This window comes from Tenrec ecaudatus, unplaced genomic scaffold, assembly GCF_050624435.1.
Source record: "Tenrec ecaudatus isolate mTenEca1 unplaced genomic scaffold, mTenEca1.hap1 Scaffold_1899, whole genome shotgun sequence".
Classification (NCBI taxonomy): Eukaryota; Metazoa; Chordata; class Mammalia; order Afrosoricida; family Tenrecidae; genus Tenrec; species Tenrec ecaudatus.
In genome coordinates this window covers 2,144-29,113 of record NW_027458176.1, presented here as the reverse complement: position 1 = coordinate 29,113, position 26,970 = coordinate 2,144, and the positions used below count along the sequence as shown (strand labels likewise).

General features: G+C 37.7%; 1 protein-coding gene across 1 annotated transcript in view; it reads right to left on the bottom strand.

Moving 5' to 3' along the window:
* Positions 1-6,234, bottom strand: part of LOC142436272 (thyrotropin-releasing hormone-degrading ectoenzyme-like) — a 75,180-nt gene extending 68,946 nt beyond the window's left edge. Inside the window, exons 1-2 of the mRNA XM_075540033.1 lie at positions 6,117-6,234; positions 4,286-4,495 (exon numbers count right to left, since the gene is read on the bottom strand). The gene's annotated coding sequence lies outside the window, so the exon portion shown is untranslated. The remainder of the gene's footprint in view (positions 1-4,285; positions 4,496-6,116) is intronic.
* Between the last annotated feature and the right edge of the window lie 20,736 nt (positions 6,235-26,970).

The window sequence follows — 26,970 nt, the reverse complement described above, 5'->3', positions numbered from 1 at the left end:
TTATTTTTCAAGTTGAATATTCAAGACACACGCATGAGGCAAACATATACTAGATGACATTATTTCCTTTAGCAAGGAAGACGCACATCATATAGAATAGTAAATAGGAGAAGACAGATAGGCTTTGACAGTTCTACAAACATAAAGGGAGTTTCACTTGATGCTGCCATGATTAGCGGCTTCAAGTGTAAATGATCCTACAACCTCACAGGTTCCAACACTTATTTGTCCTACTGCCCCACTCTCAGGAAAAACCCTTCCTTAACGCCTCCCCTGAAAATGAAATCTTAGGTATAGATCCAGATCTAGCTATCAGTGCCCTTACCCAGAACAAAGTATAGCCATCTACTTTTATAGCCCACACCGCCCTCTGGACACTTTCAGTGCCCCCGGGGCAGTCTTCCCACTGTGGAAAATACGGATTCTAAGATAAGCATTCACTTTGGGAGTATTTTTATAAAGGGCCAAATTGAGTGCATGATGTGTAGATTATTGTTCTGAAAATCCGAAGTCCATTGTGTTTACCTGTGCCTGTGAGAAGCCACAATACACAGTACAACACATTAAAGACACTCTATATTAAAATGCCTTCACTTTTTCAGTTATTCTATGTCAGTGGTTCTCAAACTTCCTCATGTTGTGACCCTTTCATACAGTTCCTCGTGTGGTAATGACCCCCCCAACCATAAAATTATTTTCCTTGCTACTTCGTACGTGTAATTTTGCTACTGTTATGATTCGGGCAGACCCCTGTGAAAGGGTCATTCGATCCCCATAAGGGCCGTGACCCACAGGTTGAGAACGGCTGCTCTAGATGAAAATGCACTCACCTCTTATGTTTCTTTATAAGCAAGAAGAAGAAAGACAGTAACATTTAATCATGGCCTAAAATCTCTCAGGCCCTGTGCTTAACAAAATCACCAGTCTGATGGGATGTTGAAGGAGACAAGCTTTATGGTCTCTTTAATTAAAACTCTCTCTTTTCTGTGGAATATTTGAGCAATTTGATATGTAAATCCTAACCACAGTAAGTCACAGAATTAATTGTGACTTAGAATTAATTGCCTGTCAATTATAGCCTTATTATTCTACAAAAAGAAACTCCTTTACCTATGGGTTAATCTTAAATCCAAAACTACAGAAAGGATATGCAGTAGAAAAACAACAATTGTCTCATCCTGACTATGTTGACATAGTACATGATAAAAATAGAACCTAAGAGAGGAGAGAAACAGAGGAGGAAAATAGTATTTTATGTTCATACACAGAGCTTAATGCAAAATGTTTCACTTCACATATTCTTCATTTTTTATCACAAATTCAAAAATATTATTTTAATAGTTCAGTCATTAGCCACTGTTGTGTTCATACCCAGCTACCATGCAACATATCTAGTTATATGGGAAGAAATAAAATGCAGGGCTTTCTGGTTTGTGAAAGTCATTAATATGCATGAGAGTGCAGCTTGCCCCTTGTGGAGATGTAGAAGGTTCTTGTTAGCAACCTCCCAGACGTCTCCATATGTGGCTGTCTCTTCATTTGGAACTTGCCTTGGCCAGTGAATTTCCGAAGGCAAGAAAAAATATGATTGAGCATCCAGGCTTTCCTGATATCTCTTTGCCATCGCCATCAGAAGATTATGCTCCAAGAGGAGAACAAGAAACACCGAGTGGTTTCTCCCCCCCCCACACCCCTATGCTGGGGTAGGGTGGTATGCTGGGATGGCACCATCCCAGAAACCCCAAGCATGATTTGCCAAGACAAAATCAAAAAGGGTGAAATAGATGCATCTCACAGCTCCATATTGCCCTCTTAATAGCTCTATCATCACACTTACCATATCACATCATCTTGTTCATTATTTTCTATTTTTCACTAGGATAATTTTCTATGGAACTGAAATTGCATTTTTAACCTTGGGGGCAGGTGGTTTGAGGGAGCAAAGGCTTCCTAAAAAGCAAATAAATATTGAAGAATTAAGCAACATAAAGAAATAGCAAATATTCTATTCAAACCCTTGCTTGTTATTCAAATGATTATCAAATAGCTGAAGTACATAAGTGAAAAATGTCCAGCATGATAAGAAAACATAAAGTTTGAGCTCTGCCCCGTAAGAGAGTGGAACAAAGGCTTCTTGTAGTAGATGATGCTTGAGTAAGCTAGCATCAGGCCTTGAGTAGACAACTAACTCCATGTGTTGGAGAACCTTGTTTAATGGGTTTCAATGGCGGATTTTTTCAGAAGCACTTGAGGAAGTTTCTCTACAGATGAAGCAGGAGTAAGAGCCACTGGAGAACGTTGGAATGGGTTAAGCTAAGCAGATGGAATGCGGCAAACCAGGACACGGTGGGTGAAATGGCACAGTCTTTGTGGGAAACAAGCTATCGATTGCTATCTTAGTCTGGACTTGGAAGCCAGGAGCATGAGAGTCCAAGGCTGAAGGAATGAATGTCCATGGTTCATCACAGGGGTCAGTGTCTTCCACGGAAAGAGCTTGGATTTGATTTCAGGGGCAATGGGAAGCAAAGAAATGATGCAGAAGATCAACATGACCAGCTTTGTAGCTTTGAGGTTTGAAACAAATCTCTGATGAAAGTAGCAGGAGGAATAAAATCAGTGACTAGATGAAGAAGTGTTTTAAAATATGTGAACCTGAAGGAGCGTTATGAAGAGCTGCAACATGGAAGAATGTAAAAGGCTCCTCCTGTGTTTATTGTCCGCAGACAAGTTTTTACGTGGGCGCGCAAACAACTGATACTGAATGAATAAGAAGAGGCAAACAACGGAAAGCAATGTTTTGTTTGCTGTTGCAAAAACATGAGTCACAATCCATGAGTGGCCAGCCAACAGGCATTCATCAAAAAGGTAGAGGGAGAATCGACAGATAGTGCAGTCAGAGGAAATAAAATCCCAAGAATAAAGAAAGGATCAATAATCCAAATGCAGCACAGAGATGCAGTTAGATAGGACTGAGAAAGCAATTATTGTCTTTGGTCATTTTGCCTTTCCCAGGCAGTTTGAATAGACTACTGGGGGTGAGAGCCAGACAAACACTAGCCTGAAGAATGACGCAGTAGAGAAGAACAAGCAGCACATCCTCCTGAGGCTGCAAACCCACGTGGATGGGGTAGATTTGCCCTAATCTAATTGTCCTATTTTTATGGAGCAGAAATAGCCTTTATGCTTTTAGCACATATCACTGACGATCTTTATCAAAATGGCTCAAAGATAGAGTCATCTTCCTCAGCCTGAGTATAGAACTTCAATCACAGTAAAAAAGGCATTATGGATGAGAAGTACCTCCATAGGTCTCCTAAATGAATGTGCTTGGGACACATGCCTGAGTGGTGCGATCATTAAGCGCTCAACTACTAACCAAAGGTTGGCAGCTCAAACCAGGATTTTGAACCAGTTTGAAAAGTTTGGTCAAGGCTCACAGACACAAGGGTTGCATACATACTGTTTAACAGCCAAATACCTCTGTGCCCAATGCTTTGACCTGAACTGAAGAAAGGTGGCTTTGCCCAGCTCAGACAGGAGCCAGCCCAGACATTCAAAGTTGTGAGGTCTGAGTGGGCCATTGCGTTCCATTTCCACTCTGGTCAAAATCTGACACCTTGAGAGATTTGGTTGCTCTGCGATCTGTATACTGTCCTTATTTTCATGGGTCATGAACAGGCCATTTGAAATTAGTCTTAGTCCCTGCTTTAAACCCAGTTAGAGGCCCCTCCACAGACAAGCCGGTAAACCCCGTAGAGCAGGGCTACCCCACATGTAAAGACCCCTGAACCCAAACTGGCTGAACGGCAACCAACAATCACTTCAGAAATGACAAGATCTTTGTGGGGATGGAATGCTATCCTACACATATGTCAAAGAGTAAAAAGACACGACTGTAAAACGACCTAAAGCTTTATTTGGGCCACCCCATCACATCATTAGTATTTACAAGAATGTGTTAGGTATGTCTAACACTATATTTAACCCATGTGTATTAAAAAAACCACAAATGAAATAGAAGACATGGGGAGGAGTCTCATCCAAACCCACTTCTTTTTTTAAATTTCAAGCATTGCCTCGAAAATAACTTTCCTTTCTATTGGTCACACGCATTGGCTTTACTATCTTGCTTATACCTACATGTTAGGGCTGATATTTAACTAACACTCATGTCCTGTGTTTGCCCCACTGACAGCCAGAGGAACGAAATAGCTGCGGGTTGTCTGGAAATGAGACTGCATCTGTAACATCTGTCTTCATTCAATCAAAACCCAGTGCTACTTACATTTTACGAGTTTACCTGCAACAGGAAACCACTTTAAGAGTTTTAAGACATTCTCCTCCAGGAGGATTAACAGGAAGCTGTACTTTTCATCAAACTTTTCCAACACCTTCTGCCATTTCCCCCATCCTAGCTGTCCAGCTGGATGTCACCACCTTGCGTGCAGCAATGATGGAGTGTCTTATCCAGAGATACTCATTAGAAGAGGTTTTGCTGGAAAGTGAAAATCAGTCATTATGGGAGTAGGGGTGAGGTGAGCAAAAATGTACTGTTTGAACCAAGTTCTGCTCCTAAATCTCTTTAAGTCTAAGTTATATAAAAGTTATGTTCATTTATCATCAAACATTAGTACTTTAAATGATTGTATTCTTATATAGAAACACAAAAGAAACTTTCCAGATACACTACAACATCTTGAACATATTAGTAAATTAATAAAACAAAGAATGCTCTGATGAGCATCACAAAGCAGTGGCCATTTGTCACCAAGAACTATTGTATGTAAGTCAAAAATTTAAATCCACTGGCTTTATAGTCTGTTAGTGACTGCAGGTTGCACAGTAAGTTGGTGTTCGTATTCTGAGGACTGCCTTTCCCAGGTAATCTGAAAAGCTATTATCAAGCGGCTTTATTCCTCCTTCATCCAAACAACAAATTATCTCTTTCCACCAAAATGACGACATGCCGTAACTTCAGTTACATAGAAGTAAAGCCAGTTATTTGGGGAAAGGAGCAGTACCAATTGAGAAACTAAACAAAATAGCCGCAAAAGTCAAGGAGAAAGAAGCCCAGCATAACACAGCCCTTGTTCAATAGATACAATTTGGCCATCATTTATTTTTTTTTACTAAGTTCAGAGCCCTCTTGTAAAGTATAAATATCTAACAATAACATAGCATTTTGATGCTTCTTTATTCATTTTGAATTTTTCTCATTTCAGAGATTAGTAACAGCCATGAATATCCTCACCCCTTCACAATCACTAAGTGTATATAATTTACTGGTTTAAATAATTTCTATTAGTTCCTTGATTAAATCTGTGTCATATGTACACTTCTGTGCTTTACAGACGCCGTGAAGGCATAACATCGGAGTGCCTGTAACATGTCCTGCTTGCTCCCACTTACAAACATGAAGCAACAATCTGAGATACACTTAACCCTGCATGAGACCGCCTCCTAATGGTACAACGGCACCCAGTAGCTGTGCCAAGTAAATAGACAAAGCTGCATCTCTGGATCCTAGAGTCAGGCCGCCCAGAACGGAAACTGAATCCACCTCTTATTGCTGCTACTTTCTCTCTCTATGTCTTAGTTCCCATATTTAGTAGCTATGTTGTATATGTATAGTATATATATATTAAAATTATCTTTATATATGTACATTATATGTATGTTGTAGAGTGGTTATGAAGATTAAGTCGATACATGTGATAGCATATAATGGATGCTCCATACAGCTTAGTTGGCAGTATTAACATGACTGTAGAGAGGTAAATGTATTTCTGGCCCCTCTAAAAGGGAAAAAAAATGTTACAAAAAAAGTCAAGTCATGTCAGATATCAGCTTACTCTCAAAAACATGTATGTGAAAAGTGAATACAGTACCATCCAAGGCAGGGGTGGCAAGGCCAAAAGCAACCAGAAGAGGTAGGCTGTGAAGTACGCATGTAAGGATCCATTAGGATTTAAGCTGTGGAGATGTCCAACATCCCGTTAGTCCATACAAATTTTGAAACCACATAATGACCTAAAAGTGACAATCATAGTTGAAAGCTTGATGGATTCTTATTTCTAAGGAGTTCTTTCCAACAATCTATAATGTGAAACACTTACATGACAAGTCGTATGACTGGATTAAACCTGGAGAGTCCGGAGGGTAGGAGAATAGGGGTAGAATTACAGACCTCTTTCAACAGCCTGAAACTGTCCATGATGAATAAAGTTGAATTACTACGAGAGACACAATGGAGAAATGGGTGACAAATGAACAGGGAGGCGTCTACTTTGATGTGACATAAGAATAAGTCTACAAGGCACAATAATAATTATGGAGTGCTTATTTTCCATTAGACAGTATTTTAAGTGAGTGACTGACTCATATTAACTTGTTTAACTCTCATAATAACTCTAATTATAGAAAACAAACCCAGTTCTGTTGAGAATTGCAAAGTATAACAATACAAAATTTATCACCTATTACTTAACCAAAGTTAATACATGTCTACTTTCTAGTGATTTCCCTCCTTCCTTTTTCCATCCCTGGTAATTATTAAAGAACGTTTCTTTCTGTGTAGAAACTTTTTCCTGAAATTTTATAATAGTGGTCTTATACAATATTTGTCCTTTGGTGAATGATGTCCTCCAGGTTGATGTGTGTTATGAGGTGTTTCATGGATTCATCAATCTTAGAGTTGTGTGTACGTATCACAATTGTTTATCCATTCATCCATTAAGGGGCACTTAGGTTGTTTCCATCTTTGCTACTGTGAATAACACAGTGAGTATTAGCATGCATATATCAATTCATGTCTCCGGTATATAAATCTAGTGGCAAGATTGCTAGATCATCTGATATTTCTACTTCTTTTGAAGGAAAATTCAGACCTTTTCCACAGTGCTCGCACCATTGTATAGTCTCACCACCAGGCTGTGAGGAGCTCCAATCTCCCCGTACTCTGACCAGTACTTGTTGCTTTTCGTTTTGAACTTTGCTATAATTGCTTGTGGGAGATAGATCTCATTATTTTGATTCTCAGCTCTCTAATGACTAATGGCCACATAGCACATAGCTTGCTCACTGCCGACATAACAATATCAAAAGACTAGTTTCTGCCAAAGGAAGTCATGTGTGGTAAACAGAGGGTCACTGAAACAAGGGAAACCAACACAGAAAGAATTGACACAATTGCTAATCAATGAGCTCAGATATATCAATGATCAAGAAGATGGCATAAAACCCGGAACTGCTTCAATCGTTCATGTTTACGTATCATTCTGTTATACCTTGACTCAATGGGAAATAACAGCAACTCTTATTTTAATTCCCATTTTAGAGAGGAACAAAGAGCCTAAGCAACTTCCGCAAGGATACAGCTAGGAAGTCTACGGCTATTAAGGGCTGTAGAGAGGAATTGTGCACAATCTGACTTTTATTCCCTCTACTACCTTTCTTCCTTCCAATGTCAAGTGGCTTAAGGAATTAACCAGATAAGGTTGTATACAAGCTTAATTCAGAAATATTTGAAAATAGATAATGGAGTGTGTGTTTCAGGGTAGAGTCAAGCAGATATTAATAGAGAGTTAATTTGATACTGCACAGGAAGCATATGGATAGGTTAACTACACTATAAATTCCCTTCTTGCCTGTGTAGTATCAAATAAGATATGCTTAGAGAAGTCACACAGCAAAAGAATTAGATAAATTACTATGCTGATCGACACCTCAACCTTACAGAAGGTTCATGTGTTCTAAATTATAGGCAGCAGAATGGGCTGATTGCCTTGGAATCTTTTTTTTTTATATTATTACTTTTAGTCAGTCATTATCTTACCATTGGGTTTAACCTCATAAGACTACAAAACCCAACAGGGGGTACGTGCTTGAATAAGTAAAACAAAGCACTGTCGTTTTCTAATAGGGTCACAAGTAATGCCGGTAAATTAGTAATTAGGAGACTACCTTTATATAAAGAAAATTTTAAAATTTTAATGGGTTTGAATTACTATAATTAAATAAAGCTCAAACCCAGCAAGATAAAAAGGATGAATGAATGACTTCCCAAGTGAAATAAACTTGTGAGTTATCAGGATTAGGACTAAATCTAGTCATCCCCCAAATCTTTATTAATGACCAGGAAAAGCCTACAATATGCTAATTAAATCTATAAATGCAACTGAGCTCACACGATCTTTCCAAAGGTTAAGCTAGGACAAAAGTTAAAAAGAAACATCTTCACCTTAAGGAAAATATTTTTAATAAGTAGAAGTACTGTCATAAACTCTCACTCAAAGCACCATCAATTATCATTCAACAGAGATGCTCTTTAAATAAAGGTCAAATTCCACATAATCAAACTATGGGAACAGACACATGAAGCTGGCTTTAAGAAAGCTTCACCATTTACATTTTCATTTAGTGTAAAAAACCTCCTGCTTGTTTTTTATTGGTCAAGGGGGAAAAAGACATGAACAATGAAAAAATAAATTTTTCACCTTTATCATTTATACTTTTTTCCCCTTTCTAACTTAATGAACCAGAAACTCTCTGTTTGCAAGTAATAACATAATTATGTCCTTGGGAACTTGTTTTTTATAATGTAGCATTTATTCTTTAGCTCTCAGGTCATTAGTTCAGAATTATATGTTTTTCTCATAACAACTGATAACAATAAATTCTTATATTACATCCCAAAAGAACTATGAAAAAATGCCTACTAGTCAATTCATTCAAAACATATACAATGCAACAGTAGAATGGGGGAGATTTTGACCAAGAAAAGAAGCTCAACATTGAGTATATTTTTATTCAGATATTTTATCCACAATATTGAATTTAGTGTATTATAAATGATTGTCCAAGAAAGCACAATAGAATTACTTGTATCATAAAGTTCATTTTTAGTATTCAAATCAAGCCTGTAACAACCTAATTTAGAAAAACGTAAGACAATCCTTCAGTTCTGTACAGCTTTCCACCCCAGTTTCCAAAACAACCTCAAACCTCACTACCCTGAAGTCAATTCCAATCCAGAGCAACCCTAACAACAGAGTAGACTTGCCCCTGGGGGTTCTGAGGTCACAGATCTTGACAGGAGCAGAAAGGCTCCTGGTTGCCCCTAGCAGCAGTGGGTTCTACGGTTGACCTTGTGCTTAGTGGCCCAATAGGGAGCCTATCTTCCCACCCCGGTTTATAGAGGCTTCCTGAGTTCATGCAAGCTATCCACTTGTTGCCCACTGAAAGATGATTTCCCTCCTTTGAGGAAGACATATTATTAAATTACATCTTCAACTTATCTCCTGGGCAGACAAAAAGACAAGCATGCTGTGCTAAACCTCAAGCATTTGGAAAGTTTTATTTATTTTTTAAAGTTTGCTGACAATAGCTAAAAATTTAGGTGTTTTCATCTGAAAAATACATCGTGTCTTAAAATGCCAAGCAATAACAATGGTAGACATTCTCATCTGGAAATGACCAGCTACTGCCAAAAAAGAATCTAACTCTTTCATCCCTAAGTCTCCAGGTCCCAGTTCATGCCTAAAAGGGTGGGATTAATATGGATCACAATGATTGACATAAAATCACCCCCTCCACCCCCAGAGCGGGAGGAACAACAGAAACAGTGGGGAAGGGAAATATTGGTCATTGTAAGGTATAAAAATACTTATAATCTATAATTTATCAAGCGGTCACAAGGGTGGGGGGTGCGAAGCAGAACTCATACCAAGGGCTCAAATAGAAAATGTTTAGAAAAGAATGATGTACAAATATGCTTGATACAATCGATGTACGGATTGTTATAAGAACTATAAGAGCCCCCAATAAAATTATCTTTAAAAAAAGACTCGACTTTAGTACAGGGTATGAATCCACATCTTTTGTTTCCTTGGCATTCCTGTAAGCATATTTAAATATATACTAGTCCTTTACATAGCATGGAGATTAATGTTCATGTTTCCACTACTCATGAGGGATTCCTGTCTAATTAAAGAGCAACATGTAAGCTCATCAAACTGAAAGCAAGTACCCCCAAAAGTGTGAAGGTGTGCTGAGATTAAGAGTAATTAGGTAGGTAGGGTTCAATATTGCTTCCTTTTGCTGTTGTTGTTGTGTTGTTTGCCTGGGTGCTAGTTCTCCCCATGGTTTCCTTAGTATGGAAATAAATAACCTATAAGGTTACTGAGTCCAAGTCCCCACCAAACAGGGTGAGTTGTAGTCAATTAAGATGGTAACTTCTAGCCAAGATTCCCACTTCTGGACTTTATATGCCTGTGGTCATGGTCCCTTGTTGGAGGTCTTCTCTCTACCAGGGGGCAGTACTATAGTGGGAGTTAGACTTGGCTTTTTGTTGAAGGGGTGAATCAAGCCATGCCCTTGGTTTCCTTGAGCCCTACTCTACCTTGATGGAGAGTGTGATTTTAAAAACATCCTTTGTTTTCCTTGGATATTTAACCATAAAACACAAGAATTTTTAATTTCAGGAAAAAATTTTGTTTTTATTCTTTACTTTCATAGTTTATCTATCTATCTATATATATATATATATACATTTAATTAAAGGTTACGAAAATGTCACACTCGGCGTTATAGGGATACTGGTTCCATCATACAGTTATAACACACATAGCCTCACCTGCAAAATCAGACCTTTATTTGCTGGCTGAGCTTTGGTAGAAGCAAGAAACCTGTGGTGAGTTTTGGACATCTTTGGTTTCTGGCTCTGGACCCTGCCTGTGGCTCACTGCTGCCTGACCTTCAGATTTGGACTAAATGCCACCCACCAACCACATGAGACACGTGCTCAAAGATCTAAAAGGCTCTGTGGGCATTGCAGCAAATGGGAGGCCCCAGGGACATTAAGGAATTATTCAAAGGAGGAGGCGGAGGAAAATGGAGTAGATCAGCATCTCAGAAGAGTTGGCTATTAGGCACACCAATGATTTCCACCTCATTTGGACTAGTCTAGTGTAAATTCTTCTGAAAGAAATTATTACCACACCAGGCTATTATCAGATTCAGAATCATTGATAAACTTTCATTAAGGACTGAAAATCTAGTTCAGAAATTCCATTTCTGATATGGCAGCTTGAGCAGTTCTATGGAACCCCGAGAAAAAAAAACCCATAAAAATAATTATATATAAACCTAACCTAACTAATTACCATAAATTAGTGCTGACTCATTGTCATTTTAGTGAGTACATATATGATTGTGTGTCAAAGAGTTTACCCTCAATGATTTTTCAAAAGTAGATAGGCAGGCTTTCCTTGGGAGGAGATGATGTCGTTAGCTTGTTATGTGCAGTGAGGTTGTCCAACTTCTAATGACCCACATACAACAGTGCATTCGATGATCCGGTCCTCCCCAACCTCACACTTGCTGCTACATCTGAGTGCATTCCTTCAGCCACCGTGTCTATCCATTTCCCGGGTTTTCCTTTCTCCCACTGTTCCTCCTCTGCAACCAGCACGACATCCTTCTCCAGGGACTGGTCTCTCCTGATAGCATGTGCACGGGATGTGAGACAGAGTCTTAGCATTGATTGCAAGGAGCATTCTGATTTAAGACAGAGTTATTCGCTCTTCAGAAAGACAATAGTACTTTAATATTCTTCACCACCACCATAATTGAAATATATCAATTCTTCTTCAGCCTTTCTTATTTCACATGCACATGAGGCAACCGAAAAAACCACGGCTTGAGGAAGGTACACCTTACTCCACCAGGTGACATCCTAGCTTCTCGACACTTTAAAGAGCTCTTGGGCAGCAGAGTTTCCCAATGCAATACACAATTGGATCTCCTGAGTGCTGCTTTCATGGATATTGATTGTAGATCCAAGCAATAGGAAATGTTTGACAGCTTCAATCTTTCCTCCTTTATCATAGTATTGTCTATTGCTGCCATTGTGAGGATTTGGGTATTATTTACATAGAATTAAATTCTGTACTGAAGGATCCAGTCCTTGAGCCTTATCAGCAAGTACTTCAAGTCCTCTTTTAGTTCAGCAAGCAAGGTTTTGTCATCTACATCTCAAAGGTTGTTAATAAGTGTTCCTCCGATCTAGGTGTCTCATTCTTTTTCATATCATCCAGCTTCTTGGTTGAATAGGTACAGTGATGGGATATAAATCAGAGAAGCAAAACCAATGATGCTTATTTTTGTGTATATAAAAAAAGAAATTTATATCAAGAAGGTGGCTCATACAGTTATAGAAGCAGGTAGGTCCTGTGCAGTTCAAGCTCATGGGTCAGATCTTAAGCTTAATTAATGGGGAAAGAGTTTACTTTATTCTTCCCACAACTGCTTGGCTGTTCACGTAAGACTCCATCAGGAAGGTTATTACATTATGTTATCACATCATGGGAGGATCCTGCCCCAGCCAACTTAACAGCAAACAGAAATTCTCATAGTATATAACCCTCGCGCATACTTTTCCTGATATTAAAACACATAATATATCCTTGTTCTATTCAAACAATTGTCTCTTGGTCAATTTGCAGATTATACAGAAGCGTGTTGAAGTGCTATGGAATTTCTATTCTTGGAAATATTATCCATAGATTGTTACAATCCATCCAGTTTGTTATGATGCACTATTGTATAGTCAATAAAATATAAGTTAAAATTTTTGCTGATCTCTTCATTCAATCAAATCCATCTGCTGTTAGCAATGATATCCCTAAGTCCAGGTCCTCTTTTGAATGGACTTGAATTTCTGGTAGCTCCCTCACAATGCTTTTCTACAACTGTTAATGATATTGTTCACTGATTTGTGCATTCTGCTAAATAACCTTTCTTTGGAATGGACACAAATACAGATCTCTTCCCATAACTTGTCTAAGACACTGTTTTTCAGATTTCTTGGCATAGGCCAGAGATTGATTCCAGTGCTTCTTTAGTTTGTTGAGACATTTGTTTCAATATTCCATCAATTCCTGGATCTTTGTTTTTGGCTAATGCCTTCAGTAGAACTTGGACTGTTTCCTTCAGTATCATTGAAATGGTTTAATATTGACCAGTTCTTCTTGATACATTAAATGTGTATTCCTTCCACATTTTTTATAAAACCATTTTATTGGGGGAATCCTACAGCTTTTATCACAATACACACATACATCCATTGTGTCAAGTACATTTGTACATTTGTTGCCATCATCATTCTCAAAATATCTGGTTTCTGCTTGAGTCCTTGGTTTCAGCTCCTCATTTTCCCCTCCCTCCCTGCTCCCCACTCCCTCATGAACCCTTGATAATTTATAAATTATTATTATTTTGTCTTATCTTACACTGTCCAATGTCTCCCTTCACCCACTTTTCTGTTATCTGTCCCCCAGGGAGGAGGTTATATATAGAACCTTGTAATTGGTTCCCCCTTTCTACCCCACCCTCCCTCCACCGTCCCCGTATAGCCACTCTCACTACTGGTCCTGAAGGGATCATTGTCCTGGATTCCCTGTGTTTCCAGTTCCTATCAGTACCAGTGTACATCCTCTGGTCTAGCCAGGTTTGTAAGGTAGAATAGGGATCATGATAGTGGAGGGTAGGGGGGGAAGGAAGCACTTAGGAACTAAAGGAAAGTTGTATGTTTCATCCTTGCTACACTGCACCCTGACTGGCTTGCCTCCTCCCTGCAACCCTTCTATAAGGGGATGTCCAGTTGCCTACAGATGGGTCTTGGGTCCCCAAACTGCACTCCCCACATTCACAATGATTTGATTTTTTTGTTCTTTGATGCATGCCTGATAACTGTTCCCTTTGACACCTTGTGATTACACAGACTGGTATGTTTCTTCCATGTGGGCTTTGTTGCTTCTCAGCTAGATGGCCATTTGTTTACCTTCAAGTCTTTAAGACCCCAAATGCTATATTTTTTTATAGCTGGGCTCCGTCAGCTTTCTTCACATTTGCTTATGCACCACTTTGTCTTTAGTGGTCACGTTGGGAAGGTGAGCATCATGAAATGCCTGTTTCATAGAACAAAGCATTCTTGCATTGAGGGAGTACTTGAGCCTTCCTCATTCTTTTGATGTTTTTTCCCCCCATAGAATATTTTAATATTAAAACTCAAGACGTGAGTTTTTTCCATTTCATAGAGATATGCTAAGCATATTTTTCCATTTTGTTTTCTAATTTCTTGTCTTTGCTCATTTAATTATAATACTTTGTATTCTCTTATCAATGGAGCATTGGTGGTGTAGTGATTACGCAATGGGCTGTAATCTACATGGTTGAGAGTTCAAAGTAACCAGCAGATCCAAAGGAAAAAGACTGGGCTTTCTACTCCCATAAATAGTTACAGTCTCAGAAATCCACAGGGATTGCTATGAGTCAGCATTGACTCGATGGTAGTGAGTTTGAGAGTGAGACTCTTCTATCAGGAGCCAGTCCCAGAGCCCCTTCTGACATCCACTTTGATCTTTTCTCTTTATCCTGTCTTTTTAATGAAATTTGCTTTCTTCATGTTTGATGTTGTTGATGCCATCCCACAGTTTACCAGGTCATTAGTGTTCAATGAGTCAATTCTGTATTAGAGATGGTCCCTAAATTCAGGTGGGATATACTCACAGTTGAATTTTGGCTGTCATGGACTTGTTTTCATTGTTTTTTCAATGCCAATGTGAGCTAACATATAAATACAGTTAGCACTTGTTCTCATCTTGGCTGTTCATATTAAGCTTAATCCATTATCTCTTCCCACAGATGTAGTTAATTTGATACCTGTGTATTCCATCTGGTGAGGCCTACATGAATAATAACCATTTAAGTTGCTGGAAATGAAGAAATTGATGGTTTTGCAAAATTCCATCATTCAATCTGATCACCAGCTAATTGTCTATCATCAAAAGGAGGTTTTCTTTTATTACGTCAGTGAGATTATATCAGAATAGCATGGATCCTAAGCCTAATCACATTGGAGTCATGTTTTACATAACAAACAGAATAGCCAGGAGCACAAATAGAAAGGAATGAAGCACAGATGCATTGGAAGCACACAGGAAAACCAGAGAATGCTGGCAGTTACCAGAAGTCAGAAGGGAGGCCTACAGAAGTCATCAACCAGGAACTTAATTTAGATTTTTCACCTCTGGAATAGTGAGAAAATAAATTGCTACTCTTTAAAGCTACACACTTATATTTTTTATTATGACAGCAGTAGATAACTGAGATGTAGTTCCAAGTTTCACTAATTAGCACATCTGTGGCATACTCAAAAGGATAGTCAAATATATATATGGATAAATTAAAAATCACATTTACTTTTTTTTTTTCCAACAAGAGTGCAAAATCCAATGGGGAAACAGAATAATAAAAAAATCAATCCTTAAAAAACTGAATATTCACGTGCAAAAGAATGAAGTTGGATCACTTTCTCGCGGTATACAGGCAACCCCATTAATATTGCTTCTTTTAGAATTTGTAGGTCAGTTGAAACAGGTGTATATAGTTCTTATTCAACCTTAGAGCAAGGAAAAGCTAGAAGCATTTTCAATATTTTAAAAGCTGCATTCATAGCAACTGAAGGTGATTGTGGTAATGAATGTACTGTGCTTAGAGGTTGGTCCAATGATTTCAAAGTGATGGTATTGACATGACACTGAAGCAGAGCTTCAAACAAGGCAGTGCCCTACTCAAAGATCTCAATAGACAGTGATGCTTCCTATGTGTGGTTCTCTTCTAGAAGGCCTCCCTATACCTCTTCCAAGTCTCCCACTCCAGGGCTTCCACCTGTAATGTTTCCTGTTCTGGTCACCTTGACTAGTCATGCATGCTATAAAAAGTCTGATCTTTTCCTGTTTAACTCCTACAGCAATGACAAAGCAAGTTTAAAGCCCTGGATTAAATTTTTCTGTATGTTTATGACAATTTGTAGACTGTCTGTACCAAAAATTCAAAATGAATTATATGTAGGAGCTAAAAGTATAAATCTCTTGGAAAATAAAAAAGGAGTAAATCCTAATAGTGTACTTGAATTAGGCAAAGCTTTATCACTATAGTAATAAAAGCAAAAACAACAAAATAAAAATATAGATAAAATTAGGCCTGATCAAACTTTAAAAAAATGTTATTTTTAAAGGGTGCCACCAAATAAATGAAAATATAACCCACAGGACAGAAGAACATATTTGCAAATCCTGTATCTGATAAGGAATTTGTAACTAGAGTATGCCAAAACTATTACAAGTTCTTGGTAAAAATGAAAAATAACCTAATTTTAAAACAAACCGTATTTGAATAGGTACTTCTTAAATGAGCATACAAAAAGGTTAATAATTACATGAAAATATTCTCCAAATCATGAGTCATCAGGGATATATGTAAATCACATTCCATTTCACAACTCCTCCACTGCCATCTAGGAGATTCCAACTCATGGTGACCCTAAAGGATAGGGTGAAACTTCCCTGTGGGTCCCTCGGATTGTAAATCTTTACGGAAGTAGAAAGCCTCATCTTTCCCTCATAAAGCAGCTGGTGGTTTCAAACAACTGACCCTGAGGTTAGCAGGACCCTTTCCCACTAAACAGAAGCTCTATAATAGAAAGGGTAGGTAATCAGTGTTGGCAAAGATGGGAAGAAATTTGGCTCTCATACATACACTGCTGAGGAGAACGGAAAATGTTGAAACCAATTTAGAAACATCCTCGGAGTTCTTCAAAAAACGTTCAAGATAGAGCGATCATGTTTCCCAGAAAGTCGACCTCCAGCTATAGACCAAGAGAAAGAAATGGATTTCCACACAAAATGTGTGCAGAAGTGTTGAGGCAGCATCGTTGATAGCACCAAAAAGAGTGGAAATAGCCAAAATACCTATCCCCAAAGGTATGGACAGATAAAATATGCTATGTCCACAGTGCAGAATATTATTTAGCAATAAAAAATAATCAAGTACTCATTCTTGCTACACATGGGGGAATCATAAACTTTATGTTAAATGAAAGAAGTCAGACACCAAAAATGTATGTCTATATGAAATATCTAAAATGGGAAAATCTCATAAAAAATTAAGGAACAGATAGGTAGTTGCCTGAGGTGAGGAGAAAATGCTTGGGCAAAATGGAAAATGACTTCTGCATTGGCTGAAAATATGATAAACTTTACCATGACAACATCTGCATAACTTTTCGATATACTAAAATACATTTTATCATACACTTTAAATATATGAAATGAATGATACAGAACCTGTATCCTAATAGTGTTACATTAACATTTACATGGGCCACCAGCCTCAAAAGCAGGAAGGAGATGGGCAAGAGAGAGGGATGTGGTATCCACAGGGTCTCTTATAAATAGGACACATTGTCAAAGAGAAATCATTAGTCTATGACTTGATTGACAGGTTAGACATTACCCATATCTTTTCACAGGTGTGTCACCATGGCAGAAAACATTAGTACCACAGTATCCACGAGGATTGAATTGTACTCTCTTTCAATATTCTGCAGTTTGAGGAATAAAAAAGACTGAAAGAGCAAAATCAAGGCTGAGGGTATATGGCGAAAGATTTTCCAGTGCAAAAAACGATTATTCAAGAAAGCTTTTTACAGCCACAAAGAATGAACAGGTGAATAATGCTATTGGAAAATAAATTACTGATAGATTGTTTAGCCTTTAACTTGCTAATGTTGCCATTAGGTGACATCAAGTCAGCTCCAACCCAGAGCAACAGAATGAGGCACTGCAAGGTCCTGCGTCATCCTCACCATTGTTCCTCTGCCTGAGCGCATTGACTCCGCCACTGCGTCACGCCATCTTCTTAAAGGTCTTCCTCTTTCTAGCCACCCCTCTACTTTACTAAAAAAGATGTTCTTCTCCAGGGATGTACCTCTTCTGACAACATGGCCACAGTTTGCAAGACTTGACTTGCCATCTTTGCCTCTCAGGAGCACTCTGGCCTTACTTCTTCCAAGACTGATCTGTTTGACTGGCTTGGAGTCCATGACACTTTCAGCAGTATTCTTAAGTACCATATTTCAAATGCATCTGCTCTTCTATGGGCTTCCTTATTCATTGTCCAACTCTCACATGCATATGAGGCAATGGACAATCATGGCTTGGGTCAGTCCTCAAAGTAACATCCTTGTTGTTCAATATTCTAAAGAGGTCTGTGTAGCAGATTTGCCTTGTGTAACACATCTTTTGATTTCTTGATTGCTGCTGCCATGAGAACTGATTATGGATCAAAGTCAAATCAATCCTCGGCAACTTTGACCTTTCCCCCATTTACCATGATGTTAACAATTCATCCAGCTGTGAGGATTTTGGTCTGCCTTACATTGAATTGCAATCCGTAATGAAGGCTACAGTCCTTAATTTTTATCAGCAAGTGCTTCAATTCCTCCTCATTTTCAATCTTCCAATCATATAATCCAGCTTGTCTGGCTAGCTCATGCAATATTTTATTTTCCTAAAACGTCTTTAAAATATGTTCCTTTGGTCACTTTGGAGTCCCAAAATATCATTGTTGTTGGAATTCTGACAGCTATGCCACTTTTATTTCTACTGCCAATTGGATCATACATGGTGGAAGGTTTCAATAGAGCTTCTAGACTGAGACAGACGAGGAAGTAAGATATAATGGTCTACTCTGAAAATGTGACCAATTGAAACATATAATAAGCAGTACAGCATTGTCTGATGTTTTGTCAGAAGATACATTTCTCAGGTTGAAAAGCATTCACCATGTAACTGGGGAAGAGATGCTTCCTCACAGCTCAGCCACACATAACAAACAATAGGATGGAGGACAGCCTTGGGGCCATTCCCTGATGTGGCACAACTCAAAATAACAAAAAAATCTCTTCTAAAATCCATGAGCAATTGGAAGGTGGGAAATAGAATGTATGAATCCGGGAAAACTAGAACTTGTCAAAAGATAAAAGAGCATTCTTAACGATCAATAGTCTAAGCTTAAATGAACTGATAATGAGTATTTTCAATCATACAGTCTCATGGTCTACTGTGCCTGGATGCAAAATTGAAGCAGAATTGTACCACAATCATGGTCAAATTGAACACGTCAAGATCTGTTTGAAGTACAGCAATGGTAGTCACAGGACAATGCTCATACACCTGCAGGCAATGAGGTAAGATACCACTACTCAAATGAATGCGCCGACCACTAATGTTAAAGGTGAAGCAGTTGGAAGTTTTTATCAAGTTCTGCCATCTGAAATTAATCAAACATGCAATCAAGATGCATTAATAATCATTGATGGCTGGAATGAAAAAGTGGAAATAAAAAGATCAGTAAATAGCAAACATCATGTTAGTGGTAGGAACAAGGCCAGAAATTGCATGATAGGATTTTTTCAAAATGAATGACATAAAACATTGGAAACTTCTTTTCAAATACATGAGTGATGACCATACATATGGACCACACCAGATACACATGGAATACACAAAATAAAATCAGTTCTATCTGTCACAAGAGACCATAGAAAATCTTAATACATCCGTCCAAACAAAGCCAAAGGCCTACTACAACAGAGACCACACATAGTTCACATGCAAGTTCTAGTTGAAGCTAATGAAAATCAAAATAAATCTAGATAACCAAACAGAGCCCTTAATATATCCTACCTGAATTTCATGTCCAGACACAAAATAACTCTGACATGATGAGTAATCTTGACTGATGACCAAATAAACATTGAGGACATACTACAGAAAGGAAGGAAATAATCACTAACGAGCAAAGAAAGAAAAGAACAAATGGAAGTTAAGAAAATGCCTCCATACTTGCTCCTGGCTATAGACTCGCTAAACTAACTGGAGGACATGAGCTAAACAGAGATTCCAAAGAGAAAATACAAAAGAAAAAGCAGAGTATTATAGCAAAATGTTAAAGAGCTGTATATAGAAATCAAGGGTAAAGAAACATTCATTCAGATTTTCTGAAGCAGAAAAAAATACTCAAGCCTCAAGGGGCAATATTGAAAATAATGTGGGCAAAATATTGATGGGCACACAAACCATCACAAGAAAATAGGGAAATTGTAATAGATTTTATTTTACCTGGATCCACTACCAACCCCACCAAAGAAGACTGAAAGAATCATCGACTGCCAAAAGAACCAATAAATCTGTCTTGGAAGAAGTACAGCCAGAATGCTCCTTTGAGTCAAGGATGGCTAGACTTTGTCTCATGTACTTTGTTTTTTTCAAGGTTACTCTTCTTTTTTTATCACTCTATTGGGTTCTCTTACAGCTCTTATAGCAAACCATACATCAATTGTATCAAGCATTTTGTACATATGTTGCCATCAACATTTTCAAAACATTTTCTTTCTACTTGAGCTCTTGGTATCAGCTAGTTTTCTTTCTCTTCCTCCCCCAACCTTCAACCCCGGTGAACCCTTTCATAAATTATAAATTATTATTCTTTTCATATCTTACACCATCTACTACCCATGTTTCTGTTGTTTATCCTCACCCCCGGGGGGTGTTATATGTTGATTGTTGTGATTATTCCCCTTTCTCCCCATTCTCCCCCAACCTTCCCCCTAGCCTCATGGTATTGATACTCCCATTAATGTCTCTGTGAGATTTATCTGTCCTGGATTCCATGTCTTGAAAACACTTATCTATACCAGTGAACACACTCTGGTCTAGCCAGATTAGTAGGTAGAGTTGGGGTCATGACAGTGGGAAGGGAGGAAGCATTAAAGCACTAGAGGAATGTTGTGTGTTTCCTCAGTGCTATAGGGCACCCTGGTTGACTCGTCCTAGACATGTTTTCAAGAGAGACCAGTCCCTGGAGAAGGGTATCATGCGTGGTAAAGTAGAGATGCAGCAAAACAGAGGTAGTCCCTCAGCAAGATGGACTGTCACAATGGCAGAAACAATGGGGTCAAACATAGCAGTGATGTAGGAATAGTGCAGGACCCAGAAATGTGTCCTTCTGTTGTCCAGTTCTCATTCAGTGTCCTCCCCCTCCATGGATTGGTTACAGTATACCTGCAGATGCAAAAAGCTGTGGCTGTTCAAGTTCCTGATATAAAATGGCATAGTGCTTACATATAACCCATGCACATCTTCCTGTATTCTTCAAATCATCACTAGCTTACTTATATAATATAGCATAAATACTACTACTAATAAGCATAGAACTTTAAACTCCCTCTTAGCTTTTGAGGGATTGTTTTGATCATTTATTTGTTTTTATTTTTCTGCTCCTCCTTTTTATTTCTTTTGCTTTATGTGATTGATCACTGATTTCTAGAGTTCATGGAAATAAAACCCATTGGTCCACAGGGCTGACAGTACACAGGGTCTTTACAAATCAGAGCCAACTTGATTACATCCAGTAACAAGAAAAGCCCACTGCCCTAAAAAATTATTGTGAGAATAAATTGTGATGATATATGTAGATTATTTATAATAGTGTTTGGAACATTGTAGTGCATCTGTTTTCTTGTGTCCTGAAAATCTTCAAGGAAAATCTTCAAGAACTATGACTACTGTTAGGTTTTGTGTCGACTTGGCTGCACCATGCTTTGGCAGTAAGGCTTTTCCATGTTACCTAACATAATGTAATCAACTCTATTATGAGATCTGCAGTGAGCAGCAAAGTAGCTATGAGATGAGAGTAGATTGAAACCCCTGACTTGGGTTACAGGACCAAATGTTGTTTCCTCAGGGGTATAGTCTACTTGATATATAAATAGAAGCTATGCTAAGCACATTCATTTTTTCTGCTGAGCTTACATCTTGCATTTTATCTGTTGCTCTTGGGTTCTTTGGACTTTAGGCAAGGGTCTGCCATATTGCCTGATGATCCCAGGAGCTATGAGTGATGTGCCATTTGATCTCTTATCTGATCTACCAACTTTGGATTTACTTGCCTCTGCAAGCACAAGCCTGACCTGCTGACATCCAACAGACTGTGATTACTTCATCTTCCTACTTCCTGGTTCATCATCATCACTTGCAACGATATGAGTAATCAAAAGTCTCTAGCTTAGCATTGGGTCTACAAATTTGAGTCAACTGGATTTTCCACTTCTACACTGTGTGAGTCATTTCCTTGATATAAATTTTTCTTTCTATATTTCTTTCTATCTATCTACCTATCATATATCTATGTCACTGGTTCTGCTTCTTTATTGAACCCTGCCTAACACAACTACTAAAATGGGTGTATTTTTCCCTAGAAATATTGAAACTTTCCTCTTCAATCTCTTTCACAGATTTTAAAATTTACAGTTTATAAAATTATAGAGCAGTAAAACTCAAAACAGTACTCATTCTTCTGAAGATATTTTACCATTTTGCCTGTTAAAAAATGTATTAAACAGCGAGAATATATATTGCCAATCTGGCTGTTTCTTTTACCAAACTAAAATAAATTTAGTTATCACCCATAGCACTTTACCTGTACCTATAAAAACAAGTGTATCCTTAATTATTCAGGAAATATGCACACTACATGTGACTGCTGTGTAATTGCTTTTACTTCACCCTATTAGCAAGATTCCTTAGAAACAATAGCTTTCATCCTAACCACTAGCTCAATTGATAGTGACTGTCACAAATGCTTATTGGCATGAACACTTAGTATCTTGTTTCTCCTTTACAGCGCCTCTATTATATAATGGAAATATATATTTATTGTTGATGTTATTAGTCACATCAATGAGTATGGTTGTCACAGAGCCATAGTAAAGGGAAAAAATGACAATAATAATAATAATTAGTCCATTAAATGATCTCATCAATCATATGATACAGTATCATGGCTTATTCTTTAAGTACCTTAAGATAATTACTGTCAACTGGTATTAGAAATAGAAAAATTAAACAAAATTTTCAAATTTAAAAAAGGTATTGTGCAGACTTGATAAAAATACTGATTTTCAAGTCATATTCAATCTTGTCTTGTAATAAAAAATCATTCAAGGGCTATCCATCAGTTGTCACTATGAGGAATCTAAAGTGAACATAAATTACAGAAACTCAACTGATTTGATAACTTAAAGTGTGATTTTAAACTAAATGGAGCCAACACACATACAGGCAATCTGGTTCACAAATCTTTCAAATTCTGCTATAAATAAGAACTTTAAAATATCTAAATGTACCACAGAATATTTGACAACTATAAAACAAAATTATTGGCATTAACTGTCTTAGTTACAATAGTGGTACCTTGAATATCATAAGTCAGGTAGCTGCAAAGACTAGACTTTCAGTTTCCACAGTTTAGGACACTGGCAGCTGAATTCCAGGTATGACTCTAACACAAGTTCGTTCCCGGTCTATATGAGTTTCTAATTGCTTCCAGCAAACATTGGATTCCGAGACTTTTAAATGCACCTAGCTCAGCCGGATATCTTCTTCTCCTCTTCCATATGTGTACGTGTGTGTGTCTTTCTATTTTTATTCTGCTCTGATATAACTCAAAATTGATTAGATTTAGGTCCAGCATGACTCTCGTATGATCTCTTTGATAAATAAAGCCTATTTCCAAATAGGTCATACTTATGGTTCAGAGATCAGGATTTTAATACACATTTTAGGTGGACACAATTCAATCCACAGCATTATATATTTTAAGCATATTTGATCAAGAATATATTAACTGAAGAACTCAAACAGAAAAACAAAGCTGGCCCATAGTAGCTTTTCAAACAAAAAGAGAAAGAGTTTGGCTGGCTAACAGGGCAGAAACCCTTTGGGGCCACACTTGAAAAGCACTCTTGGTCTAGACAAAAATGTTTTAACAGCTCTAAACACACTGCCATCTACTTCATTCCGACTCAAAGCAGCTCCATACAATAGAGGGGACCTGCTCCAGGGGGGTTCCGAGGCTCGAAATCTTTAGGGGAGTAGAAAACCTGATCTTTCTCGTTCACACAGGCCGGTGGATTTGAAATGCTGACCTTTTGATTACCAAGCCAATGCAAGACCCACTATGCCAGAAAGCTCTCTTTAACCACAATAGCAGTAGCAAAATGCATATGCGATTGCCCTTTATTTTGTCAAGTATCCACAACCCACGATCAAATTTAATGTAAAACACAAGGCTAATATTGCCTTCAGTTCTCTTATAGGAATAAAGATTTTATAGTTGCTTTAAAAGTTACTGTAAAAGGCCTTTTCAGTTAAGTTTTAAGGGAAGTTTTCCTTTCTTCATTTTTTGTTTCTATTTTACTTTAGTTTTAAAGTAGCTACTATTTGGAAAGAATGACTTCACACTCTGACAAAGGAAATTATGCTCTACAAAAGAATTAGTCTTTAAATAAGAATTTAACACTCTTTCACTACGTATTTATTGAATGGCTATTAGCTATTGCTATTGCTGGCTATTGGAGCAGGTATAAAAACTAAGAACAAAATGCCTCCTCGCTACAAAAATTTAGTATTAATGCAATACAAACTATAACAAATGATTCGTGGTTATTAGAGAAGTATAAACAAATTAATACTGGGAGCTGGAATTTAATAAGGGAAGATAAAGAACTTTTATAAGGGCGATTGTACTTGTTTAGTGCATATATTAGCTTTCTATGAAGAGTGTAACAAATTGTTACAAATTTCGTAGTTAAAAGCCTCACAGATTCCTTTTCCTTCAGTCTGGAGATTAAAGGAGTAATGAGGTTGGCTTTCAGTATAAATTTTGTGGGAAAGCCCTTCCTTTTTCAGCTTCTAGAGACCACCGGGTGGCTTGGTGGGCAGCAGGTCCACAGGAGAGAGATGAGGCTTTCTACTCCTGCAGAGAGTTACAATCTTGCAAACACACGGGGCAGGTTGACCCCGTCGTCCTACAGGGTGGTGACAAGTGGAACCACTTTGGTGGCAGCGAATGAGGGTGGCCTCCTGCCTTTCTTGGTGAATAGCCCTTTTCCTCCAACTCCAAGCCAGTGGACTATGTCTTCTCACATCAAATCACTCGGATTTCTGCTTCTATCAGCACAGGCTGTGAGTTCTTCAGTGAGCAAATAAACCCATGCTTACCGTCTTCACTGGGTACCCAGTCCCTGTCAGGAATTGGACATTTGAAGACACATTAATTCTGTAAGATGGTCCTGTGGACTGGGAGAGAGACAGATGCCAGCCAGTCATCAACGCAGAATCTTTGATGTGGTTGTGTGTGTGTGTGTGTGTTTCTTTTTTATAAATCATTTTATTGGAGCTCATACAACTCTTATCACAATCCATACATACATCAATTGAGTAAAGCACATTTATACATTTGTTGCCCTCATCGTTCTCAAAATTCGCCTTCCGCTTGGGTTCCTGGAATCAGCTCCTCATTTTCCTTTTTCCCTCCCCCTCCCTTCCCAATCCCACCTCCCTCACAAACCCTTAATAACTTATAAATTATTACTCTATCCTATCCTACACTCCCCTCACCCACTATCCTGTTGCCCATCCTGCAGAAAGGAGGTTACATGTAGATCCCCGAGATTGGTTCCCCCTTTCTATAACCCCTTCCTTCCCGCTGTCGCCAAGGTATGACATTTATTCCCTAGATACACACACACACATACACACACACACACACACACACACGTCGTGTTTATCTTGTCTATTGGTAACTTGCCCCATCATCACATGTCCTTCTCTGACTCTCAAATCTTTACAGTGTCCCTCTGGAACTTTCAGAGATGAATTTTTCCTTAATCTTTTAAAACAGATAATCTATGGTAATCTTTTTATATCCAGGTCAACAGCAAACATTTCATTTTCAAAATAATTCTTCTCTGTTATTTAGTGTAACATATTCACTAGTCCTGAAGATTAGGATAGGGATCTCTTTGGGGTGTCTATTACTTTGCCTGAAAAAGTTCATAAACCAGTATTTTGCAAAACGTGGTATCCAGACTGCTTTGATTATAAATTGTTTAGTAGCTGTCAAAAAAGAGTTGTTTATCTCCCTTGGTACAGAAACACCACCTACCTTAAGAGTTGAGTGAGATTTTTGACCTTGAGAGAGGACTATGTCCCAAATGGAAGGGGCAGCTCAAGTCTATGTACAGAAATAAGGAAGTGAGGATTATGGTTATAGAAATGTACATGGTGTAATTCCACTATAGCAAAGGTTAGCTTCAAAGATATTCATAAAAATAAGTTTGGAAATAAGATTAGGAATAGAGTCTAAAGAACATTGATGACCACTCTAAGTAAATTTAACTTTACTTGAAAGGTCAAGAAATCAAACACATTATAGAAATAGAGTCCTCTATTTCTTAGACCTGGAGAATTGTATAGGGAATGCCAAATTCACTTGTAGATGTTGTAATATATGATAGCCCTTTCCATTTCAGGATACGAGCTGCTTCTTAACCAATTTTGAAACTCTTCCCATTTTAAGATGCACTTTTAAATTGGCAATGTTTCCACACTCTAATCTTTATTTCTAAGAACCTTAAAATTCCAACTGAAAAAGGAACTATTTCTAGAGATAAAAATTTAATATAAGAGATTGAACAGCAGTAGCTCTGGAGTATTTTAAGTAGTTGCTTAAGAATGAAAAATAATGAATCATAGCTATGAACAAGGTAAAAAATACTCTATATTAGAGAGTATAAAACAACAAATCTATGTCAGTATTATTAAGGAATACATGTAGACATACATAAGTATCACCTCTGGGCCATACAAATATTTGGCATTCTGGTTTACATTTCTATGTAATTAACCGGTGGGCCCCACCAGACTATAGCCCCTAGCCATCTTTTACATCTGGAATTGAACTCACTCCTATGGTAAAATAAGAATATATAGGATTAAATTTAAAATAATTTTTAAAATATAGTTACTTTAAACAATCAAATTAATTCATAAACTAACTATAAAATATGTTCATATAATTATGTACCTACTTGCTGTGTTTTTAAGCAATATGTATATAATAATTTTAATATAATTTTAAATTATTTTTTTAGATTTTTAACATAATGTGTAAGAAAAGAGGATGCAAATTCAACAATGATCTAAGAAGTAAGTTTCCTTTTAT